The following is a 14,547-nucleotide window of genomic DNA, read 5'->3' on the forward strand; positions in this document are numbered from 1 at the left end:
ATGCTAAGTATCCATCACACTCAGAGAAATTAAATGATTTGCCCAATATCCCACCATTAATAAAGGGAATGAAAATGAGAGTTGAGATACCCAAAGTTCCAGGAAATTTAGATAAATATAAGGATAGGATCAGAAGAATCAGCTCATATTCTACTTAAACAAAAATAAAAAGAGAATACATGGTATTTATGGAAGTGGATATACTAAATGATATGAAAACTGTGGAAAAATATGATATTGGATAGGGACAGAAGATGAGCCACTGTAGAAGTTACAGTAAAGACTATAAAGCACAGCAATAACACATCTACACTAGATGACCTGTTTTTTTCTATCTCTAACATAAATGGTTTGACTTCACTGGGATGCCTGGCTCATACTCAACCTGTCATCAGCTTGAGCACTCTTTCAGCACAAGGCCTGGATCAGCAGGGTCTTTTCTTAGAGAACACCGCTATTCTTTTATCATGATCCACAGCTGTGAGGTCACAATGGTGACTTTTTTGGGCAGTTACAATTACATTATCAGTGCCAGCAATAATTATTCAAATGATCATCTAATTGTTAAGTGATCCAAACTTAGAATGGATAATACCATGTGACAGTATTTCTCAACTTTCCACCAGGAGTTTGGAAATTATGGATTCATTGGTGAGGAGGTGAGCATCATTTGAGAATGAACAGTAGTTTCAGCTTTCAGCATAGGCAGACTCTGGCAGTATTTCCATCCTTTGGACGGGAAATAGAAAATTGTATTCTCATTTCCAGCTCTGCCCAGGGCCACAAGCAGAAGTGTGAAGATTATTGTTCTCTAAAAAAAGAGACATGAATATAACCACAGGCCAACAACATCATTAGCCACCCATTCAATACTGCAGTAATGATTGATGGAAAAAGGGAAGCTTTAGTCTCCTGGGAATGTCCAGAGTGGCTCATGACAGTAACAGCATTATTGCAGCCAGCCATAAATCACCAGTGTTACTGCACTTCTCTTGGAAAACTCTATAGCCATGGTCTCAAGGGTTTGCACAGTGAGTCTGCCTTGCATATTTAACATTGGCATTTTGATTCAAAATCTCTGAAAGAGGTCATAGCAGAATAGAAGTAAAGTTTACTTCTGAAAAATATATTTGGGATACTTCGGACCTGAATTAGAGTGTTTTTCTTAATTGAAACAACTTTTTTAAAAGTTCAAAAAAAATAAACAAATAACAAATTTTCTATAATGCCAGAGGTGAAAAATATAATCTATGAGCAGTAAACACATTTTTTTCCCACTAAGACGCTATAAAGGTGATAGGAAAATTGATGGCCTCATGGATGGTAATTTTGAGGTTGTTTGTTCTGAAGAACAATTAAAATATGATTGGCTTGGTGGAGCCCCTTAAGTTGTCAATTAAGTAAAGGGGGGAATCATGTAAGAAAGAAAGACATCTAGTTCAAGAAAGAGTAAAGAGCAAATGTGTTTCCTTCCTTTCCTTTCGAAAATCTCATTGAAATGACAGAAAACATAACCAAAATTAATTCATATGGTCTTTCCAAAATAATTACCCAGGCAAGAAATTAGGAGAACTTTTTGGAAGAGAGAGAGTACCTGACATCAGCTAAATGTAGAAAAAAAGAGTCTGGAAATCTGTAGGCCAAAAACAGAAAAGACCTGAGAAACCTAAGAGCCATTCTTTCCTGCAAAATTCTAGATTAACTTCTCATAGAGTCAGCAAGTATAGAAGGTGGTAGCAAATTGTGGGTAATTAATAATAATACCAGTGGAAATTTTGAACTAGTAGTCCCACTTCTCCAGTATGGAAAATGGGTGGAACTGTGAACTGCAATTTGGCCCTGGACAAATACAAAAGAAAAGGTCAATAAATAAGTAAAGTTGATGGAGCAGTTATTTCCTAGTATAAATGTATATTACACACACACAAACATATATATTCTCATACTTATAAAAGAGAAGTTTGTCATTTTCTGTTTTATAAAATGGGACAACATTGTGCAAAATTTTCTAAAGCATTGAAATAAAAAATAATTTTATTTTAGAATATATAGGACACATAAGATGTCGGTCATGTACCACAACTCAGGATATGTGAAAGAATTTCTAGTGAATAAGAAATTTGGCTGTGATTAGTTCATATGAAATGAAAAACTATTACTGTTACATCTATTTAACAAGACTCACTGGTTGATTCTTAAGAGAAGCTTTTTAGGTAATTGTGATGTGCAATTCAATTAAGAAAAAATTAAAACTACCAGTTTAACCAAATAGAAAACCTTGAGGTCACCAAATGTGAACATTATACAATTTTAATCATGTTATAAGAATCAAGATTGCAATCATGAGCTAAGAAAAAACTCTGGGTCATCATGCTGGCATAACCTCCAGGGGCTCATTCTTTCATTGTGATGGTTGAAGAAGAATATAGTTTGAAATTATACAGCTAAATCTATGATGTATCATTTAGTCTTCACCTCGGTGCAAGTAACAAAATCCCAGCTAACAATAGGCTAAGTGATAAAGACATTTAGTTCTCTCACACAAGAAGTCTTCAAGTTGGCAGTTCAAGAATTAATGCAGAAGCAATGACTCTAGATGACAAATTTTTTTACACAAATTTATGTTATTATTTAAATATGTGATGACACTATTACATAAAAATAACAGAGGCGATGTTCCAATAAATAACTTCAACACATAGCTAAGGTCTACATCAACTTGGCTATATATCATAACTCACTCTTCTGCCTTCTGTTTGGTAATTTATGAGGTTTTGTTAATGATTAAATTTTGCATGCTGATTTCTAGAATTTTAAAATGTGAAAGAATTTGACCTTATATAGAAAGAAAAAAAAAAACAAATGGATAAATATAGTACATTATATCTTAGTTCAAAATACTATTTTCAGATAGTCAAGGACCCAGAAAGTTCACCATCCATGTCCTCCTTCTAAAAAACTTGATTATAGGACAAACTGCAGTTGTGGAGGCAGAGAAAAATCAAGGCCATCCCACCTCAAGTTTAGCATTAGCACAAGTACAGCCATCTTAGGCCTGTGAATAAGAGCTGAACTTTACAGGAAAAACTGCAGAATGTCCTCAGCAGAGAATCCCATATCAGAAAGACAACAGAGCCCACGCCTGTGGCAGAAAGTCCCATATTAGAATGAGAACAGAGCTCAATGCCCTTGAAAGCCCCATATCAGATTGTAAACAGAACTTGAGAAATTTCTCCCCCCCTTCTGGAGGTCCTCTAGACCAGCCCATAAAAAACCCAGCTGTAACCCACTTCGGGGTCCAAGTCCCTGCTCCACTGTGTCAGGTAAACTTGGACCCAAGCTGGAGCTTGCAAATAAACCCTCGTGCGCTTGCGTCGGTGTCGGCTCCTTGGTGGTTTCTCGGATTCGCAATCTTGGGCACAACACAGTAAAGTAAAAATTCAATCCAAAAGACAAAAATGGGATCCAAGAAATGGTGAAATCACTTCATGCATCAGTCAGCTGGGGCTGCCATAACAAAATACTATAGACTGGGTGGCTTAAACAATAGAATTTTATTTTCTCACAGTTCTGGAGGCTGGAGACCTGAGATCAGGGTGCCAGCATGGTGAGTCTCTGGTGAGAACTCTTTTCCTACCTTGCAGATGGCCACCACTCCTATAATTTCACTGAGTACCACAAAGAGAATGAGCTTTCTATTGTCTCTTCTGATAATGACACTAATCCTGTCTGATTAATGCTCCACCCTTAAGACATCATTTAACCTTAATTACCTCCTAAGGTCCTATATCCAAACACAGTCACAATGGGAATTAGGGTTGCAATATATGATTGGGGGGGTGGGGACACAATTCAGTCCATAGCACCTAAGATTTGCAATAAAAAAAAAAAAAAAACACCTCTGTATGAACACTGTGTCAATGCAAAACATGGTTCACATCAGAGCAGGAAGTCTGAGAACTTTGAAAAACCACCTTCAAAATTAGACTAGACACTACTGTGCAAATTTTTTAGTAAGAATGTATAAATCATAACAGACTCTTAATGAGAAAGTCTTCTTATTTAACATGAAAAGAAAGTTTTTAATTATCAGCAAATAAAAATAGAAAGTTATGATCCAAAGTAATATGTGGTATGATTTTGAGCAGCTGAGAAGAATATAAGAGATAACACTTTCTGAAATAATGAAGCCAAAACACTTAGGTAACTCAGAAAAGATCAATAGGATCAAACTAGTACTCTGAATTTATAGTTGTGTTTCCTAAAAGTGATTTGTCATTTTACCATACATTTTGCTTACAAGTCTGTATTCTCTTTTTAAAAAAAAATTATTTATTCATTCATGAAAGACACAGAGAGAGAGGCAGAGACACAGGCAGAGGGAGAAGCAGGCTTCCCGCAGGCAGCCCAATGCTGGACTTGATCCCAGGACACTGGGATCACGACCTGAGCTGAAGGCTGATGCTTAACCACTGAGCAACCCAGGCGTCCCCGGATCTGTCTTTTTATATTAATTTCTCCTGAAGAGTGATTCTAAAAGTAGTCTTGAATTTTAAACTTGATTTTAAATTACTGAAAGGTGAACCAATTTTTATAAATAATTAACAGTACATTAAGTTTTATTATCTGGAAACTTTAGTCTACACTAAGAAATGTGTAGTTCCAAGTCACAATAATAACCACCACCACAACAATAAAACATTATCTAAAATATTTTAATATTTTTTCTTAATCTGTTATTTTAACTTGGGTGGAACTTCTGGCAACTGATAATACATATTTTTTCAAGTAACTGAAGTTTAGTATCTCCTTCAGTTACATTTTAGTATCTTTTTTATTCTTTCAAATTAAAGTTAAACTTAATGTTTTTGTTTTAAAATGTCAACTATCATTCTTTACATAAATATGAATGATTTCAAATTTATCCTTTTTTTTCTTTTCTTTGATGAAGGATAGTTAGAAGAAAGGCAGGCAGGGACAAGGGACTCTTGCCCTAAGGGGAAACCAAACTTAAAAGGATTTAACACCAACCTGGAAGGAGTCCTCCACCCTTTCCCACGTGATAGGTAGATGACAAAAATCTGATTGGGTGACAAGCACAGGGAGGGTTAATCAGATTAAAACAGCCCACCAAAAAGCCCATAAAAACCCCTAGATTTAGAAACTGGTGCAACCCTCTTGGGTCCCCTCTCTCTTTGGGAGCTTTGTACTATCGCTCAATAACTTCACTATCACTCAACAAACTGCTTTGTTGCCCGACACTCTTCATCTCCTCTACCTTTTCATTCCTCACAGCAGCCTGGCAAAGAACCACGGGTACTGAAGGAAAAGAAATTCTGTAACATTATTTTCCAAATTTCCCACTATAAACATATCACTCTTCAAATAAGAATAATCTAAGGAATGCTATATTTATTTAAAGTGTAAAAAAATATGGATATTAAAAATGAAATATCTGAAGGGTGCTATGATGTGATCATGGATCTAAATGATCTCTGAAGACAAAGGAAAGCAGGATGTCAAGAAACAAGAAAGGGAGAGAGCGCACTAGACTAAATGTTTTCCACCGTTAGAAACAACCGAGTAGACTAGAATCCAACCTCAAAAATGTGTGAATGTTAGCCATTTTGGTAAATAAAACATAAATGCCCTAGACGCTTTTATACTTTGGACCATTTCCTCATTAATTTTATCTTTTGGGGGGGAGTTATCTTTGATATTTCCTACAAACAATTTGGATTATTTATAGCAAAAAAATATAAGAAAGTTGCCAAAGTCAGTCCCTGAGGTTTATCCTAATTAAGTAATAATAACAACAGCAACTGACTTTTGCTGAACACTGACTAGATGACAGGGATTATTCTAAACACTGTTCTTCAGCTAATTTAATCCTCCCAGCGCTGCCCTGAAGTCAGGGTGACTACCCTCTCCTTCGAGATGAGAGAACTGAGAGGTAAAAATTTTGTCACTTGCCCAGGTCACTCAGATCAAGCGGGAGTTCAGCACTAATCCAGACAGTCTGACTCCTGAGGCCAGCTCTAAACGACTACACTAAACTGTCCCTTTCAGGACAAACAATGCTGATCAATACTTGCTCCAGGATGAATCGAGAACCACATGAGAGTAAAAGGGAGGCTCGGTTTTCAATTTCCAACTTGGTTTATTAAAAAGGCACAAAGCTTCTCAGTGTGAATAAACTTGCTACAAGGAAAATGAAATTGGTTAACGTTGGAAAAGCATTTTACAGTTTACAAAGAAGTATTACATGTTAGAACTCACTTACTTAATGGGCCTCAAAATTGGGAAGCATTGGGAGGATCATTATTTTAGAGCTGAAGAATATGAGCATCCAAAAGCAGAGATGACTCCACTGATTATAACAGAGTCAGAACAAACGCGTGCTTTCTAACCTGGATCTTATGCTCCTTCCATCATTATTTCCAAGATGAATGCCAATTTTTAAAAAACGAAACAATTCTTCAAAAATCCATCTTTGTTTGAGAAATGCCAGGAAGAAACATGGAATTCTTTTTATTTGTTGCTGTGATAGGTTTTTCCCTTCATCCTTGCTCTCCATTCCAGTCCCCACTACCCACAGCCCCTCCCCTCAGGCAGCTACCCCACTGTGTTCAATATTTGTCCTTAAACTAGCACGTTTCCTTACAAAATTAAGTATGGGAAAAAAACTCCCTTATTTCTCTTCTGCTACTCACAATACTTCTGACCAAGAAATGTGTGGGGTTTTGCCCCATCTCAACCAATCCTCTAACATCAGGTGGGTGCCCTACCATTCAATGAAGTTATGACACTACCTATCTGGAGTTAACATCAGATCCCACAAGGATCTGACAAGACCACTCCCACTTCAGATGTCAGTTCCAGGTCACAGGTTGTCACCTGCACTTCTGATCAACTGGTTATAACTTAGAGATCTTTCTGTCATTTATGTATGGGGGTGAAGGGATCATAAAGCATGCATATTCTTTTTTATAAGTATTAATAATTTATTCAGATGTCCTTCCTTTTTAAAAAATATTTTATTTAAATTCAATTTAATTAACATGCAGTGTATTACTAGTTTCAGAGGTAGAGTTTAGTGATTCATCCGTTGCATAGAACACCCAGTGCCCATTAAACCATGTGCCCTCCTTAATGCTCATCACCCATTATCTCATCCCTCCACCCATCTCCCCTCCGTTGGTTTCCTAGAGTTAAGAGTTATGGCTTGCCTCCCTCTCTATTTTCATCGTATTTTATTTTTCCTTCCCTTCCCCTACATTCATCTGGTTTTCTTCTTAAATTCCACATATGAGTGAAACCATATGATAATTGTCTTTCTCTCACTAACCTTTTGCTTAGCATAATACCCTCTAGTTCCATCCATGTCATTGCAAATGGCAACATTTCATTTTCTGATGGCTGAATGATATTCCGTTGTATATATATACCACCTCTTCTGTATCTATTCATCTGTCTATGGACATCTGGGCTCTTTCCATAGTTTGGCTACTGTGGACAGTGATGCCATAAATATTGGGGTACATGTGTCCCTTCGAATCACTACGTTTGCATGCTTTGGATAAACACCCAGTAGTGCAATTGCTGAGTTGTAGGGTAGCTCTATTTTTAACTTTTTGAGGAAACTCCATACTATTTTCCAGAATGGCTGTGCCAGTTTGCATTCCCACCAACAGTGCAAGAGGATTTCCCTTTCCCTGCATCTTTGCCAACATCTGTTATTTCTTATTAATTTTAGCCATTCTGACTGCTGTGAGACGGTATCTCATTGTGGTTTTGACTTGTATTTCCCTGACACTGAGTGATGTTGAGCATTTGTAAGTCTTCTTTGGGAAAATGTCTATTGAAGTCTTATACCCATTTCTTGATTAGATTTTTGGGGTTTGAAGTGTTAAGTTTGATAAGTTCTTTATAGATTTTGAATACTAGCCCTTCGTCTGATAAAACATTTGAAAATATCTTCTCCCATCCTGTAGGTTACTGTTTAGTTTTGTTGACTCTTTCCTTTGCTGTGCAGAAGCTTTTTATCTTGATGAGGTCCCAATAGTTCATTTTTGCTTTTGTTTCCCTTGCCTTTGGAGGCATATCTAGCAAGAAGCTGCTGCAGCTGAGGTTACAGAGGTTGCTGCCTGTGTTCTCCTCTAGGATTTAGATGGATTCCTGTCTCGCATTTAGGTCTTTCAACCATTTTGAGTTTGATTTTGTGTATAAGAAAGTTGTCCAGTTTCATTCTTCTACATGTGGCTGCCCAATTTTCCCAGCACCATTTGTTGAAGAGACTGTCTTTTTTCCATCTGATATTCTTTCCTGCTTTGTCTAAGATTAGTTGACAATAGAGTTGAGGACCCACTTCTAGGTTCTCTATTCTGTTCTGTTGATCCATGTGTCTGTTTTTGAGCCAGTACCACACTGTCTTGATGATCACAGGTTTGTAATACAACTTGAAGTCCAGAATTGTGATGCTACACCTTTGGTTTTCTTTTTCAACATTCCATTGGCTATTTGGGGTCTTTTCTGGTTCTGTGCAAATTTTACAATTGTTTGTTCCAGGTCTGTGGAAAATGTTGATGGTATTTTGATAGGGATTGCATTGACTATATAGATGTTTCAGGGTAGCATAGACGTTTAACAATATCTGTTCTTCCAATCCACAAGCATGATGTTTTTCCATTTCTTTGTGTCTTCCTCAATTTCTTTCATAAGTGTTCTATAGTTTTCAGAATACAGATCCTTTCCCTCTTTGGTAAGGTTTATTCCGAGGTATCTTATTGTTTTTGGTGCAGTTGTAAACCGGGTCGATTCCTTGATTTGCCTTTCTTCTGCGTCATTGTTAGTGCATAGAAATGCAACTGATTTCTGCTGCATTTGATTTTATATTCTGCAACTTAAGGCATGCATACTTTTAATTTCACCAAGGACTGGAACTCTGCTTCCAGGGGAAAAAAAATGTACCATTTACATTCTCAAGCAGAGCATAAAAATAATTATCTCTCACGTCCTCTCCAACCTTGGTAGCATGCTTCTTTCTTTCTTTATTTCTTTTTTTTTTTTTTTTTAGATTTTATTTATTCATGAGAGACACACAGAGACAGAGACAGAGAGAGAGAGAGGCAAGGACACAGGCAGAGGGAGAAGCAAGCTCCATGCAGGGAGCCTGTTGTGGGATTCAATCCCGGGACTCCAGGATTACACCCTGGGCCTAAGACAGGCACTAAACCGCTGAGCCACCTAGGGATCCCCAGTGTGCTTCTTTCTAATTACAACTAAACTGATATATATGTAAAATTGTAACTCAATGTGTTAATTTCTATTTCTTGGATTACTACTTTATGTACTGATTGACAGATCAGGCTTTTCCTTATCTATATTGCCAATTCCTATCCTCCACCTTTTTCCCATTTAACTCATTGCATTTTTCTTGTTACTTTTTAAAGAATTCGGGATCCCTGGGTGGTGCAGCGGTTTGGCGCCTGCCTTTGGCCCAGGGCGCGATCCTGGAGACCCGGGATCGAATCCCACGTCAGGCTCCCGGTGCATGGAGCCTGCTTCTCCCTCTGCCTGTGTCTCTGCCTCTCTCTCTCTCTCTCTCTGTGTGACTGTCATAAATAAAAAAAAAAAAAAAAAAAGAATTCACTTCATATTTTAGAAACTAAGCCCCTCTTGATCTTACAAAATTCAGATGTTGTCTTCCGAGGACTCATTTATCATTTCATTTAGTCAATGGCATCCTTTATTGAGCAAAACGATTTCCTTTCAGTGTAAATATACCTATTTCCCCTCTTAGAATTTGTGCTTTGAGAATCTCGTTTAAAAGCCTTTCTCCTCTCCTAAATTACAGAATATTCCTTACATTTTCTCCAGAAGTGATATTTAAGCTTTCATAATAATCTTTAATCCATCTAATCTACTGTTAGATTGAGTAAAATGGGGATCAGCTTTACTTTTTTCTGATATGGGAAGTCAGATTTCTAATATGATGCATAAACCATCCCTTCCCCTGGCTTTCTGGTCATTTTTATTTTGCATCATATTTCCAAATACAAACAGATATGACAGCAGAGGGGAGAGATAGCAGCTCATGATGGTAAAAGGTTTTCACCAAGACACTAGCCATGGTTATTGAATCATATGTGAAGGAAATTAATTAGCCAATGTTTACTCTTATTGTTTGGGACACAGCCTTCACTTAAATCTAAGAACTACATTTTATCCTGTGGTGTTTAATTAGTACTAACCTGCTCCTCTCCTCAAATTCACTCATCTTCTCACATCTCCAAACTTCTTTGTAAGAGCTTCCCTTTAGAAAACACTGGTCTGCCCAGCGTCTACTTCAGGGCTTCTGAAAACCCAATGGATTTCTTGGCAGACCTTGCCACTAACTTGTTCTTCCTATGCAAAATATTGGTCTTCCTGAGCTAAATTGTGAGACTCCCTTTTTTAAGAAGAGCTGCATGAAGTGACAGTCAAAAACATTACACAGCATGCATAATAATAATATGTGGGTAATCAAATCTCATGCTTCAAGAAATAAAGTAATTACTGCAGGATTTAGGAACCAGAGCCTACCTCTTCCATAAATAGCACTGTTCAAATCACTGGAGGCTTTGTGTATAAATGTGTGTGTGTTTAAATATGAGTGTTTATGTGTGTTTATGTGAGGGAGAAAGACAAGTCATGTATACTAACAGAGGCCTTGGAGTGAGACTTCCCCCTTCTTCCTCCTAAACTTCTGGTATTAGCCAGTAGAAGAAATCAGTCTAGAACACATAGGGTTATAGTCTACATGACTGTAATAAATCTATCTCAGACTTTCACTGCTCATCCATGCTGCATTGCTTACCAGAGAATAATCTCCCCTGAGGCCATGCCCAGGTAAAAAATGCCAACCAGCATTCACAAAAAAGATTGCTTCTAGAATTCCTCTTGCAAAACAGTTGTTTCTTCATCTTAACATTTGATAGATTGGGAGCAAATCTAACATTTTCAACTGTATCACCCCTGCATAGAATACTATCAAAAGCAAACAAAAACTATTTTGCCAGTATTTTTCTCATAATGCAATCCTACTTCATTTAAGGCTAATTCAGCTATATATAAGAACCACTTCAATGACAAAATCCCTTTATGGTAGAGTTATGATTCTGAACTCTAATCCAGATACTCTGAATATCTTTCACCATCACAGCTTGGCTAGTAATAACCAATCCAAAAACAGATATGAAGAGTTTTAATCCAATTTCAAAAAATTTAATGAAAATCAAATTTATCTAATAAAGGGCTGTATTACAGCTTAAAACAAATGAGTTCACTTTGGGATTATATTATATGAACTCCGTGTATATTGATATATCTCTTTCCCACTAGTTTATAAACTCCTTGAGGGAAGGGCTATGCTTTTTACCTTTACATGCTCAGTGCCTGGCATGTTACAGAAAAGTAATAGATTAAACTGTTATTCAATCTGGCTTTTAATATTGATCATATTATGATATTGATATATTGATCAGAAGCTCTGATTGGCAGTTTGATATTTTATTAATGATAAAAATATGGAACGACAAATTAATTATTACTTTATAAAGACTATCTGAGAAACAGAGACCACATAAGAGGATTGATTTAAGTCAGAAATCACGCAATTATACTGATCACTGCATCACCCCAACTTTGGATTTCTCCAATGTGAGAGTGAATGTTGAATACCACAAAACCATCAAATGGATTTAAGAATAAAACTATAATAAACATGGCTCCTGAAATGGGTAGGCTTATTTTCTTGGTAATTCATCTTTAATGTAGTTATGAAGATGTGGGTAGAAATTATGAGGTTACAATACATAAGAAAATAATATGCAATCCTGAGCAGAACTAATTGTACCCAGAAATACTCCATCAGGAATTAAATCTCTTTTCTACTATCACCAATTATACTGCTAGACTTTTTAATTGCCACCAAAGAGCCAGAAATACTCAGGGAAATAGGAATGCACATGGCAGACCAGGTGAGAGAGAAATGACAAGAGAACATGCTAGGAAAAATTTCATAAATAATTCAGGAAGAAATGTGGCATAATACATAGAAAAAATCACTCCATTTCATGGAAGACAATCTCATAGATAGGAATCCAGGCTTATCTAATTAGCTAGTACTCTCAGATGATAGATGATAGATAGATATAGATAGATGATAGATAGATAGATAGATAGATAGATAGATAGATAGATGATAGATAATGTTCTTAATGATATTATATGCTTGAATCTTTTTACTTATTCCTGTTCTAAAGTTCCAGTTTAGTCAAGGTTAGGAGAGTAGAATCCATGTGGGAAAAAAAATATATTAATTTACCAATCTCAGTTTTCAGGCACTAAAAAATGTCAAAAGCAGTAATCAAATGGCTATAACATGATTATTTTAAAAGCAGTTTTCCTCACAAATTCTCCCAAAAAGGAAAACAATAATTGGCATATGGATGCAGGTCAACAAACATTTATTAAGACATAAGATCAAAGTTGGTGAAAGCTCTTGTCTATTTCCAGTGTGTTCTCCCTTTACCTGGATTTCTAAAAATAACATTCTGTTTGCCAAATAAGGAACAAATTCAGGTGGGGGACATACATAAAAGGATGGTGATCCCTGTCCCCAAACCTTTCACTACTTTCTACCACTACCCTCTCAGTGAATTCCATCTTAAAAGAGTTTCCTCCAGGCTCAAACTTTTTGAGATTTAGACTTCATCAATTACATAATGGCATTTACTCTTCTTAAAATTATTCTTACAAATATTTTTAGGGGGGAAAAGTCATTTTTAAGAGGACTATGTTAAGACATGGACTATTCAGCCCATATCTTGTTCTTTTTATTCTAGGAACTCAGAACTGAATCTGGCCAACAAAGGAAAGAGAACCTACCCTGAAGACCTAATTGAAGTTAGTGCTATACAAACATATTCTTATGTTGGTGAATATATACTTACTGGCTGAAGTAAAGCACTCACAACCGATGAGTGGGCAGATCTACTTAAGTTTTCAAACTCATGCCTTACTCGGGGACAGAGACTATATTTTCCTTATAAATGGAACCAGAACACTCCTGACTCAGGAATTTTGTACAGCTTCCTGATGGGAGAGGCAGTATAGTAAATGTTATTTGGATGCTTAGGACATTTCAGTGATTTGTGAAACTGCAGGGAGAAATTGGGACAGTTTTCAAAAGTCTGGGATAAATGATCTTTATAACTATGGGGAATTGCAAAGTTAGAGTCCATGGCAGGGAGAACCAAAAGGAGAAAGGAAATTTAAGAGTCAAACTGACTAGGAAAATGATATTAAATTCAAAAGCTTTGGAACATCAGTATTTGGATACAGAAAGTCTTCTAATACACTGAAAATGTGTTACCTTGGGAAACCTGCAATTAACCAAATCAATTACTGAAATATCTCATGTGCCACAAATGGGCAGAGGGATTTTTATCTAGGAACACTAACATAATTTTATAGATGAAGCATTTGTCTAACTAATCCACTAAAGCAAGGCTGTGTCACCCAGAGTAGAAAAAAAAAAGGGCTAATGACAGAAAATGTAAACCAGCTAAGACAAGGCTTAAATGGAGTTTGCACATTCTCCAACCAAATACACCTTTTCTGCTTGCCCTTTCTCCCTGCAAAAAATGAACAAATAGAAAAAATAGATTCTTTAAGAAAGGCACCCTAGCAGGCTTGCTTGTGTGAGAGCAGCCAGAGAGCCAGTGGTCGTCAATGTCATTTCAGTCATTCTGCCAATACGTGCTTTCTCTGCCTCACACTGATTGGAAGGGTTTTCTAATTTCAGTCACCACTTAGCCTGCTCATCCAGGCATCCTCCTTCCATACGCGAATTCCTCCTTATTACAAGGTCACTTTCACCTTATATTTCTGCCTTCTCTCTGGATGTGAAATATCCAGGTGTTCTGGATTATTAAAACATACACACTGCTTACCCTGCTTGGCAAAGATTATATTCATTGTTCATGGAGTTTTACATCTCATAATAAGCTACTTGTGTGATGATCCATTTTCGTTTTTAATTAGGATGTCCTCTGAATTCCCTTTTTGCTCCTGCAGACAAAAAAAAATTAATCAAGAAATATCTGTGAGCTCAGAAACAATTAAAATGCAATTCTTGTAGGAGTGTTATCAAATCAAAAGAATCTGGAATTAGTTGTTTGGTGTTATCATAATCAAAGCCAAACTTTCACTCTAAATGTAAAACATGTCTAGATAAGCCTTATTACATAGTTAAAATAGTGTTTTTAAGAAAGAAAATGGATCCCAGAATCTGGTTATAGGTATCCAGTATCAACATAACAGAGTGTCTATTATCAACGAGTGATTATGATAACTGCTGCCTTGGAAGGGAGCAAATCCTGAAAAGTAATTGGATTTGCTAAATCCAGACTTGCTTTGGCTTTGGTTCTGGCACCTGCAACAGAGGAGGACAGCTGTTCTGGACAGCCACCAAGTAAATACTATTAAGCTCATTAACACAAA

The 14,547-nt window shown here is 36.6% G+C and overlaps 1 long non-coding RNA gene across 1 annotated transcript; it reads left to right on the plus strand.

Moving 5' to 3' along the window:
- The first annotated feature begins 495 nt into the window (after window positions 1-495).
- Window positions 496-13,589, plus strand: LOC102154332. The gene is made up of 2 exons (XR_005369058.1): window positions 496-659; window positions 12,888-13,589. It is a non-coding gene; the product is annotated as an uncharacterized LOC102154332 (long non-coding RNA).
- The last annotated feature ends 958 nt before the right edge of the window (window positions 13,590-14,547 follow it).

This window comes from Canis lupus, chromosome 13, assembly GCF_011100685.1.
Source record: "Canis lupus familiaris isolate Mischka breed German Shepherd chromosome 13, alternate assembly UU_Cfam_GSD_1.0, whole genome shotgun sequence".
In the NCBI taxonomy this organism is placed as follows: Eukaryota; Metazoa; Chordata; class Mammalia; order Carnivora; family Canidae; genus Canis; species Canis lupus.